Below are 12938 nucleotides of genomic sequence, written 5' to 3' on the forward strand. Positions count from 1 at the left end.
GTGCGTCGTCGCATTCGTCATCTACGCAACCTACCACTCGTGCGACCCTTAACTCCTTGGCCACGTGCATGCGCGCGATCAGGTACGGAGAGTTTACATGCCCTCAAATGTGATTGCATTAATGCACGCTTTGTACGACTTGCTCGATAGCAATTTTCAATCGATACAAGATCAAAGAGTTGAATGGTCTAGTGGTTGCTTGTTTGATTTTGTGCTCTCGAACCTCTCCGGCTCGAATCCAAGTGAAGGCACATATTGTTCAACTGCTTAAGTTACACTATAGTAGTTATTTATTGAGATTTGTATTCCGAATCTGATAGCTTGATTGGTATATTCATGTTATGGTATTTTCCAATTATCCGTCAACAGTTCCTTTTACGGACGTTTAAAAATAATTTTCTTGGCATATCGATCTTTTTAAACAACTGGAATCCCACATTTATGTTCAAAGTTAGCACATTTTTGTTATAATCACCACAATTCGTATAAGTCCGAAATGACGGACGTCCCTATGCTATAAAAAAACCAATACAAAATGTAATGCAGCTTCTACCGTTCCTTGTGATGGACAAACTTACCTTCCTTCCCGGTCTGTCCGGTCTGTTTGTCGCCTGCATCTTTAGTGCTTCCCTCAGGTACGTGATATTAAAAGAACAAATGGAGAAAACAGGGCTCAATGCACAAGAACGTGCGGAAAGATTCATGCGTTTCACAGGATAATATTGACGACACCTTCCGCTTAAACTGGATTTTCGTTTAGATGAAACTTGCTTTAAACGAGATTTTTCCTTGATTAGCCTGTGCGGTCTGCACAGGCAAATATGGGATGATATTTGACGCAAATGCATTACGCATAGTTTTTCCAAAACGTCGCTCATATATTCACAACCACACAGAGATTACTTTTTCCGAGCTTTAACTGTTATCTTCTAAAGGAGGTAACGGCCTCAAGGACTTAGGTAAATTTGCTTTGTCCGTGACAGGGGAGACAACTACAGCAAGCTTAGGCCAAGCGAGTCACTTTCTGGTCCCAAGGCTAAATCTATTCTGCTGACTTCGATACATAGTTTTGGTTCAGACACGTTGAAATTGTTTGTACATTGTATTATCACTTTCAACTTTTTTTGAAATATGACATGATAGCAAGATGTTTACTATTATTAGGCGCCACACTGGTGGTTTGAGCGGGAAATAAGACAACTGTATTTACGAAGCACACCCCATAGTACCATATCATCTAATATAAGTGGCAAAGTGTACACAATACCAAATTATAATTATGTTTCTTTGTGTTTGTGTACAATAATGAACAAAATCTTACATTTGTTTAATATATTATTGAATTCGGAATCCTGACCGCAAAGGTAACATTTTTTTTCGGCAGCTCCATATCGCCCGGTCTGAACGCTCTCGCTATCGTGATTCTGGAGGACAAAGTGAAGATCATCTGGGAGATGAAGAACAACACGCTTAGCCCTGAAACCATTACCAGACTCGCCAAGATTCTAGGTAGAAATTATTAGAGAATACGAGTCGCAATCTGGGAAAACGGCGCTTATTGCATGTGCGTAAAGTGTCAGTCAGAATTACCTTTGCAGTGCGCACATGCTAATCGGCTACGACACTCTCCGCTTTAATCGAATTTCATTTAATGGAAGTCTCTTTTCGAAAATCCAGTCTAGGCGGAAAAGAAGTGTTGTCCCTGATTAGCCTGTACAATATTGGTCTAATATTGAACAACACTTACGCACTTGCATTAAGTCCCTATTTCCCAGAGCGAGGCTCATATGCACTACACTATCAAAGTGAAATCCTCAGGCGCACCAGCAGGAGACAAATCGTATTATGGCACGCGATGCTTTTTATGGCAAGTGACCAATTGGATAAAGTCTGTCAGAGAAGGAAAGCATTAGAGCACTAGACGTGAACACGATACAATCACTCACTGGTAGCTCTTGGATCGACCGCCTTGAAACGAACAATGCCAATAATTGTAGTTTCAAACCGGTTTAATGAAAAGCAAACCTAATAATTATGATAATTAAGTTTTCTAGATTTATTGACAAAAAAGTAAAGTACTTATACAAATTAACATCATCGCATCACAATTCAACGTTTATCTTGCGAGGCTTAACCAAAACGTTAACTCCGGAGCGACGTTGATGTTTGAGTCCAGAACGATAAAGTAGTATGTACTTAACAATTATCATTTATTGTCAGTTTATTGTTATTATATCCAATTCTGGATAGCTAAAAGCGGGTATGCACGATTTTGTCAAATATTTATGAATTTATATAGAATGTGTAAAAAAACTTGTTAAACATGTATTTAAATATAAATTAGAATAAAAGTTAAGAAGAACATGTGTCGAAAAATGCGAAATAAGCAAGATATTTACTTCTGAAATCGAAAATATATGTACAGTCGAATTCGCCAGCATGTATATCATGCATGTACGATTTAAATCTAAATTTAGTTTTACGGATCATTTTAATTACCTGCAACAATATCTATTCATACGACACACGAACACTAACTCCGATCTTAATGAAAGACGAATGCTATGGTTATTGTAGGAAAATATATACGAAATATCTTCGTCAAAATCGGCTCGGGGCGCTAATTTGTCTTTGCTGCATTTTATGAAATTGGTCTTCAATGTATAATTTGTCTTGCCTATTTTTTGTTATTGTTACCTATTTTTCATCAATATATTACAATTTAACACTTATACAAATCGTGCATACCCGCTTTAAATAATTTTTTTAAAGATTAAAGAAAAAACACTAAATTACACGAAAACATAAAGAGGACGACACGATTACAAAAATTTGACGTTATTTTTTGCAAGCATCTGCTTTATTTAATGGGATAGACATAATATAAATTCACATCATGCGTATTATTTCGTGAATACAGACTTATCGATTGGACAAAATATTATGCATGTGCAGGGTAAACTGTGTCTATTTCGAGTACTTAATAACACTTACTAAGCTTCCCTGATTTCAATTATATAACGACTGAACAATGTATTCTCCAATTTCAAAGCGAATACTATATCGCATATAAAAATGCCTAATTTTAGTGAGAAAGCTTCATTGCACACCATCAAACATATATTTAATAGATTGATACTCGTTTTTGGAAAACTCGGCTTAATGCATGTGCGTAAAGTGTAGTCACATATTAGCATGTACAGTCCGTACAGGCTAATAAGAAACGAACCTTTCCGCTTTGATGAGATATTTCGTTCATAGGAAGTCTCTTTTTAGCGAAAATCAAGCTAAGGCGGAGATTGTCGCCAATAATTAGCCTTTGACGACTGCACATGCCAATACGGGATGACACTTTTCGCACATGTATTTAGCCCAGTTTTCCTCGAACGAGGCTCGATTATATTTAATTTCAATTCGGTATAGGTCTCGTTTGCGGCGGTATTGTCATTGGTGTTGCTTTCGTCTCACAGTTCATTGGACAGACCGTACTGCATGTGAGTTATCATGAAAACCGAGCGGGAAAGTATTGTTTCTTATAAGTATTGCATCCTATACGTATTGTATCCGATATGCACTAATGTTAAACATATCTATTTTAAATTGAACGCATCGGAAGCCTCTTTCTAATTGAAACACTCTCATTTCCTGGTTTATCTTTGCAGAAGGTGTTAACAAGCTGGGCTAGTGGTAATCCAAAACCGAGACTTCTTGGTTGCTTGGGGGACGCCATATCTACTACAACCCATATCTACTACGCATATCTACTACTACGCCGCTAAGATAATGGTTAATAAGCACTTAAATTCACGTCTAATGGTGGTGTTTTGAATACTAAACACGAGTAAAGTGTATGCTTTTGAATATCGTTCGTTTTTTCGTTTCAGATTATGCTGAGCATATTCGGTATGGTAGGCAGACCATTGTTAAAAATTTTCATCTCGGGCCTTTTTCTGCCGTGGATAAACGAATGGGTGAGTTATCGGCCCGACAACGGACGTTCTTTAACTCGTACTTAGTCTCAAGTGAAAATATTGACCAATGAAAATGCTTGTAACTTAAGAACGTTAACTTTCATCGGTTATATATATGGGTCACAATATACTAAACGATTTCCTACACAAATTGAATGTAAAAGCAATAACTTTAACAAAAATAAAGTCAAACTTTTGCGCGTAGACACCCCCCATAACCATACCTTTTCTTAAAGAGCATTCCAAGCCGCAATGATTTAAAACAGATAGGTCATCAAGTATTTAAGAAAGAACTCAATTCGAATCAAGCCGTCACTGTTTTAAGGCCATCTTTTTACCGGCATCTCTCCAGTTGATGATGGTTCCCGCCAACTGTCAAAGTCTCATGTAGTCTCCAACCTAAAAGCAAAACAGTGAATTTGTAGTATACAACAATGTTTTCCCTACCACATGAACACAAGTATATTCAAAAATAAAAGTCATGGCAAGTGCCCGTACAGAGAATTGTGTCTTAAAGTAAATGAAGATTTTGTTTGTAGAGGGTATAGTATTGAACGCCAAAAGTATTTAGTATACTGTAACCTATAAGATAAAGTCTGAGATCGATATTTTGCTTGGGTCAGGTCATTATGTCTCTGACTGCTATCGAAGTGTAATCTAAGTCGTAATGTTGTATTCCATTTTCATTAATAAACGTCTAATTTTATAGACTCTTAACAACACAAATGGAAAATTAAATCTACACGAAAATTGCATTGATACAATAGTTGAGACTAAGTTTGAAATCTACTATATCCGAAGTTGCAAACTCTTGACTAATGGCTTACATTCTTATAGGTTTAGTCCAAAGTCATATTAATTGTTGAATTCCGAAAATTGCAATCCACGCGATTATATTATTGTGCTCTGTTTAGATTTGATGACAAATTGGGTATTGTTCTATTGCTTGGCTTTTAAATCATTCATGAGAACTACAAAATTATTTCATTTTCTTACCGATACACATGGCAATATAGAAAATAACGGATACAATATTAAGAACATTTGTATTTATACGGGGCTCTGTCCGGCCTGATAATCAGCTCCTTGCTCAATTTCTGGGTAGGGATTGGCTCGAGCGTTGCACTTCCGGTACCGGATGTAATTCATGTAAGCACAGACATGTGCTCTTACTTCAACAATACGTGCGCGGCCTCTGAGAACGGACTTTAGACACAGTGACCACCACCATGGCAGCAATGGCGACCACGTCTCCCGATGACGTTTGTAAGTAGTGGCCCTTTATAAAGCTAATTTGTTGCATTATTCAATCATTCACATTAATGATTATATGTTTTGCATTTCTTGATAAAATCCAATTATTTACATCAATGATCTAATTGTTCACATCTATGATCTCATTGTTCAAATCTATGATCACAACGCTCATATTTTATGGTCCTTATGTTCACATCTGTTATCCCACTTTTCATATCTATGATCGTTTTGTTCACATCTTCGATCCTGATGTCCACATATGTGATAGTAATAAGTATGCGATTATATTTTTGTCTCATTTATGATTCTATTGTCAACCGTGACGATCCTATTATTTATTATTTGATTGTTTCGTTTGTGATCCTATTGTTCCCATCCTGCTCTTCATATCTGTTATAAATCTTTGATATTTTGTTATATCCTTTGTCATATTGTTCACATCTGTAACATTGAATCGCATACTATTTCGGTGTGAGAAATGAGAGATAATTATTAAGGAATATTGCTTCATTTTAAGCATACTATCCATATATGTTTTATATTTGCTTCATTTGTATGATATTCTATTAAAAGGCGCCTAAGGTTACATTCTTTTAAATTATTGTGTGCCACACGCTTGTTCCATTTGAAAGTTGTGCATATTTCTGAAAAGTTTTCGGTTCTTGTTAAAAAGCCATGTACCAATTAATCCCCGTTTTTGTGGTATTCACTTTATCCTATGTTTGTTTGCAACAATTTGGTGCATTTAATTGGGGAATGAGTTTAAAGATGAACGTTCGGGATGAGTTTATTGAAGAGTATCGTTGGGATGATATCAGACGTGCAAAACCTGAATTAACGAGAAGGCAAAGAGTGTGCCTTGATGTTGGTCGTTTCATATTGGGATCCGATAGGAATTGGATAAAGATTAAAATCACCTTCATAGTCGATATAAATTGACGATCATGTAACCTATATTTCTTTCCTCTCTTTTCGTCAGATGGGGTCTACAGGATGTCGTATCTGTGGTACGCCCTATTCGCCGTAATAGTTTCGCTCATCGTCGGGACAATGGTAACCATTGTTACCTCCTATATCACAGGTATATACTAGGTTGGAATTTTACGAATCAGTATGCAAAATAAATATCGTTTTACACATGTTTGTTTCGTTAGATCGACACTTTTTGTTTAATTGATTTATGATTATGCGTTTGAAATTATTTATTATATCAAAACAGTTTGTTTCCATTTTCACACTTAAGGGCGTTAAATAACGTTCATTGTCTCATAAATGGCAGTTCTCGTTCGAGTCTTATCCATAACATTTCTGGTGAGACATTAACCATTGCAGTCAACCACGCATACTTATGGTTTTAATACACTATAAATACAGGCTTATATTTGTGAGATTTCCAAATTTTATTAAAAGTCGATCCAATTATAATTTCTGATCCAATATTGTGTGAAATAAATGACGACAGTATACATTTTATGTATATACATGCTTACTGATTAGATGTATTTTTAACATATAATACATATGATGAACGATGAACGATTTGAAGGAAGAACCAATACCATAATCGACAAATAAGCAAATGAATTGTATTAATTATTTGATATCGTGGTTGATCGGGACCGAATTATATCTGGTACAGATATGTCGAGTAGATCTAACCCTCGATGTATGCCAAGTCTGTTTGACGTAAATTTGTACTACTAATCTCAATGGTGCAATCCTATTGGTCGAACCATTACCAATCAGAAAAGATCAGTCTAATAATGCGGATGTATACATGAAACAGACGAGTCAGCATGGAACCTACTTGTTAACCATTGTATTGTGCGGTTGATTGAAACGTTCTATCAGATAACTCAATAAACAATCATAAGGAGTAACGCCTTTAAACCAACATGAATCAACATTTATACCATGTTAATCAGTCGACATCGCGCTTAATAGTTTGGCTAAATTATAACAGTTCAATTATGTGTGGCGTATTCTTCGTTTATTCTACACATTACATTATAATGTTTAGATATTGTAGTCAAACGAACCGGTAGGAACAAGTATTCTCTAAAGGGAATAAGACAAAACTTTGGCTTGAACATCGTCCCGATTGAAAAATGGAAGTTTTAGAATATGCCTTACCAAATATCTTTCTCAAACCATTCCTTTAAATATATAGATATATGGACACAGATTCATGTGCATTTCATTTAAAAAAAATATATGCAAAATATAAAGTGAAAGTAAACCCAAAATGCGAAAATTGACGAGAGAATATCGCTGTCAATAAAAGTACGTCCAAAACATGCATGAAGCATAATTGCAAATTTAAAAAACGTCAAGCATTAAACAATGATTAACATTATAATTTATTGCATATATATCTTCCTTTTTTCACGCTGTACCCTTTTGTTTAATAATGTAGGTAGGGGTGGCGTTATCATTTCGAGACATTTGGACAAATCAAAGACCAAATTAATTTTAGTTCTATCAATGTAAACAGCCCACCGCACATTTCCATCGTCCTTAAAACGTTTGCTTTAACAAAAATGATTTTTAAATACACTAATTAATAAATAATTACAATTGAACATTCGACGTTGAACTTAAATTTAACATTTTTTTTTTTAATATTGCACTGCTTATTAGCAGCGATTGCAAACTGTTTTTATAATGTTCATATGCAGATATAAAGCGATATCGTAGTTTATCCCCATTTCACTTCAATAACTGTGTACTTATTTCATGATTATTTTCAGTGATCGTATAATGTTCATTCTTATTTCAATAGTTATTTGAATGTTAACAGCATCAAGAGATACTGCACTTTTCCGTTGAGTCTAAAAGTTTAGTTCATAGTTTAATGCATGTTCTTTTGTAGATTTCCAGCGGCCAGAGGATGTGGATCCTAAGCTGATTCACCACTGGGTTGACAGAGTCTGTTGTTACCTGCCCCTATGCGTAAAGAGAGTATACAGAGTAAGCATTCACCTTTGTTTATTAGGCGACCATATATGATATATCGCTACAGAAAGTGGAATAATTTGCACGTTAGGAAAACAATATCTTGTGAAATTTCGAGATCTCTCTGAAGCGAATATTGTTGGCTTAATGAAATCTGGAGATCTTGCTAAAACGAATATAGTTGGCCTCATGAAATCTCAAGATCTCTCTAAAGATAATAAAGTTGGCCTTATGAAATCTCAAGATCTCTCTGAAGCGAATATTGTTGGCCTCATGAAATCTGAAGATCTTTCTGAAGCGAATGCAGTTGGCCTCATGTAATCAAAACTAAAGAATTTCTCTGAAGCGGATATAGTTTATCTTATGAAACTTCAAGTAATCTTTGAAGCGAATATAGTTGACCTCGTGAAATCTCTCCAAAGCGAATATTGTTGGCTTAATGAAATCTGAAGATCGCTCTGAAGCGAATTTAGATGGCCTCGTGTAATCAAAACTCAGATTTTCTTTAAAGCGAATAGAAATCTCAAGATTTGCTCTAAAGCCAATATAGTTGATATCGTGCAATTTCAACATTTTCTCTCAAGAGAATATATTTGAAACTCACTCCAGCAGTAATTTCTCTTTGGTATTTCGCACACGTAAGAATACGCAATATCTGTTTTGTTCACAATTCGTTTAACTTTTTATATTGTAAACAATACTTTATTTTATTATGCACTATTTTGTGTACAAATAATTGATTCACTGCGTGTTTTTGTTGCAAACAGTTGCTATCATATAATTTTATTATCTATATAGAAGAAGAACGCGAAAGCGGTGTATCTTATTCCGAAGATAAAGACTTAGAACTTCACGAAACAGGTTACTACGTGAACAACGCTTTGGAAACCGAAATGTTCGACAAGGTACATAACGGTCAGCCGTCAGCCACTATAGACAACGGGACAAAATTATGAGATCGAAGTTTGTGAAGTGGAAGTGTGATATATACCTATATCTATTTGATAGTGGTATGGTAACCAAATATTTACACACTTTAATCTAAACAGCACCGTATGCTTACCAAGCATTCGAGTATGATGTAAAAGGTATTGCATGCGTTTTTTAATGTTTTAGTTCATCAGATTATTTAAGAAGACGTATATGCATATTCATATCATAAACACATATTTATAAATTAAGGTATATTAATGGTTTATTATTATTAAAAGGACAGTTTTTTTACTTTACAATATTATTTCAGAGAGTTATAAGATCAATCCTTTGTATATATATATATATATATATATATATATATATATATATATATATATATATATATATATATATATATACTATTATATATATATGTATGTATATAATAAAACGCTTTTATTAAATTTGCCGTAGCTTTCGACCTCTCGGTCTTCTTCAGCGGCGTTTATTTGTGAATAAGCCTATCATCTTTAGCGGAAGTGACGTTATATTATCGCACGTTACATTGCGCGCCAATTTTAGTCTTTTGTGTTTAGTCCATATGGTTTGAACGTCCTCAGTTTGCGCTTCCAAAGTTGTTCGATGGTCTTCCGGTACTCGTCGGTTCCATTTAATTTTTCGAGTCCCATGACCCGGTAGCCGAGCACTTCTACACAAACGGCCACAGAGTCGCAGACTTCCGGGTCATGGGACTCGAACAATTATGTGTATTTCAATTATTTTTTTTACAAAAACAGCATGTTTGGCCGTAATGTGAGTCGTTATTTCTTATTATTACCTAATGAGACACGATTACAATTTATTTAGACATTTGGCATACTAGGAGAACTACGACGTCATTACAGCCACGGCGGAAAACGGGGTTTTATTCAAATTAATAATTTGATGTCATGTGAGAGTTTTGTTGTTATTTTATTTGAACGAAATGCGTTTAAACATGATAAAACAGGGAAATTTAACAATATGTCAAAATTCAGGCATTTGTTTTCATTCTTATTTTGTTTTCCTTTATTCAAACACGATTTGTAGTGTATGACATGTACACAATTGTGACGAAGTACCGTTAATTAAGCACAACGAAAATTAAATAATATTGTTTTTTGTCAAATACACGTATTGGATGTTTTTGCAAAAATTATGTCGAATTGATTGAATCACGTTATATGGTTAAGTCCAGAACTTGCTCAGATAGATAGTGTATTTTTGTTCAAATAATATAAAGGGGGAAAGGAAAACAGTAATATTTTGCCTTTGCATTGACTTGAATCCTACACTTATAAGGTAGTTAATTGATGCGATACCACTCGATCATACAGATCCAAAAGTTATACATGAATTGTCCAAAAACGGATAACAAGGGTCACATACGCTGTAATACACCAATGCCATAAATGAATATTTGTACATGCAACGATACTTCCGTTCTGTTTTATGTGTGCGTGTTTTGTGCTTGTTTGCAAGTATTATTTAATAAAATCAAGCGCTGTTCGCTCTGCATGGGCACTCAGTAGTAAACGTCTTTAGCGATTAACCTTAATACTTGATTTTCAAATAGATAGAGAACAAACGTGTTGTTGTATAACTACGTTCTGGCAATCACATCATGATCGAATATTGCTACAGTCTAACCTGTCAAAAAGACAAAGCAAGGCAGGTGGTCTTTATTCGCTGGATTGATTTAAACTTTGCAAAATATACTAGTGTAATTCCGTATGTTCGTATGTTTACTTATTGCAATGTTAATCTTACAATTGGAAAGATGTTTATCAATCACGATAAAATCGACATAATTACTAATAGTTGTTTTTTCTGCAGTCATTGCATAACATGTGCTGTCTGGTAATAGGTAATATTTAAAATGATTATTATTGCACTTTGCCTTAAAAATTAGCATTGATGTTTTCGTGGCCTTAATCAAGTTTGGCAATCTTTGTACATCAGTAAATAGTTGTTCAGGAAGTGAACTCATAAATAGTTGTACTTTAGAGATCTCAATTTTGTACACATGTTTTTATATACATGCAGACTATATCAGTTACAGGCAGACATGTTATATGGACGTTAACATTACAGTTGTGTGTCATTTACAAAAATACATTCATAAATTTATGTCAATGTGAGTACAAAAAAGTAAAGCAAAGTATCATATTGATCGCGTAAAGATTAGTATACATATACACATGAATTTGCATATCAAACTATACGAAAATAATATTTCTAGCACATAAAATAATCAACTATGATATTAGAGGTTTGCTAGACTCAAATGAACAGATGATAGGTAACCTGATTTTATTTTTACAATAGTGCAATTAATTTCCAGCAGTAATTATCCAGTGTGAGCCGTGATAATAAACTGACAATGACCTATTTGTTATATGTTTGATGCATTTGTGTTACAATATTCACGAGGAGTCATACTTGGGACATTGATAATATCCTGTGTCGTACGTTTCTATTGAATAATAATTCATATAACCTGTCCATGTATACAGAGTCAGCGATGGTTCGTTTAGACAATGGTGTACACAATTGACATATAACTATACAGGCCGATGAATTATACACTCAGGGGGAATCTAACACGCTATTTGAACTGTCGAAACAGGAAATGTGTTGTTTACAATGACCAAGTTATATTAACAGTTATAAATTATATTCACTATTTTTGTTATTAATTGTTTTCTATATGTGATCTTGTATCCACATTTTATGCATGGTGTTCTCGTGTGAATTATTTGTTGAAAATCCTAAAAAGATCGAAAAGATATAGGCATCTTATAAGTCATGTAAATTGTTTGAATCATATCTAATCATCGATATTGAACATGGAACATAACTAAAACATTGAGATTTAGATTGAGATCATGTATTGTAAGAATCAACAATATTTGCATATTTTATAATATTATATATTATCAATACACATATTATCACGCTTGATCCGTTATTGCCCTAATTCTTTATTTCATTTAAGGTGTTGCAAAATCTTAAACACGAATCAAAACTGAAACGGACGTTTGCAGGCGGAAAGACTACTAAATGGCATTGTTTGTTTGTAGTTTTATTTCATCGTTCCTCAAAAAAGTTGTAACTCTCTTGCTCTGGTATCTTTCCTACTATTGAGTAATAAAATGGTAATTAAATTGAATGTGTTTAAATTCCCTTTTATTATTGTTTAATTTGAGTTACAATGCTATGAGGTAAAATTTTATTTACATTTAAATGTATCATGAATATTGCTGGGCCAAGTGTGAGGTTGAGCGCTCTAAAACCGGTTTAAAACCCCCAATACTTTGCATTGACCGTTCCAAGGCGGTGACCCCAGCTTATTCTTATAGGTGTTTATGTTGTTTTGTATTGTGCTGTTTTGTGCCGTTTTGTACTGTTTTGGCAATCGGTCACTTGCCATAAATAAAGGACCAACTAATCGTAAATAATAAGAATTCAATACTGCTCCAGCAGCTTGAGTTTTACTTCTTTATATTTACTTTAAATTAATGCGTACACTTCTTACTTTCCAACAGAGTTATAGCATGTGGCCACGAAAAAATGTTCAACCTCGATTTGGAAACGAGACGGAAGTCTTCAAAGTCGTATATACATGTCAGCAAAACATACCGAAATGTTTGACAAAGAGTAGCTCCGATTACGACTCAATCAATGCGTTTTTAAACAACAGGCCATGAAGATACTGTGTGCAAAATATCATATAAAACAGTCAACTATTTATCGCGATCAAAGTGATCCGGTATGGGTAATGATCCGGTTATGGTAACT

This window comes from Dreissena polymorpha, chromosome 7, assembly GCF_020536995.1.
Source record: "Dreissena polymorpha isolate Duluth1 chromosome 7, UMN_Dpol_1.0, whole genome shotgun sequence".
In the NCBI taxonomy this organism is placed as follows: Eukaryota; Metazoa; Mollusca; class Bivalvia; order Myida; family Dreissenidae; genus Dreissena; species Dreissena polymorpha.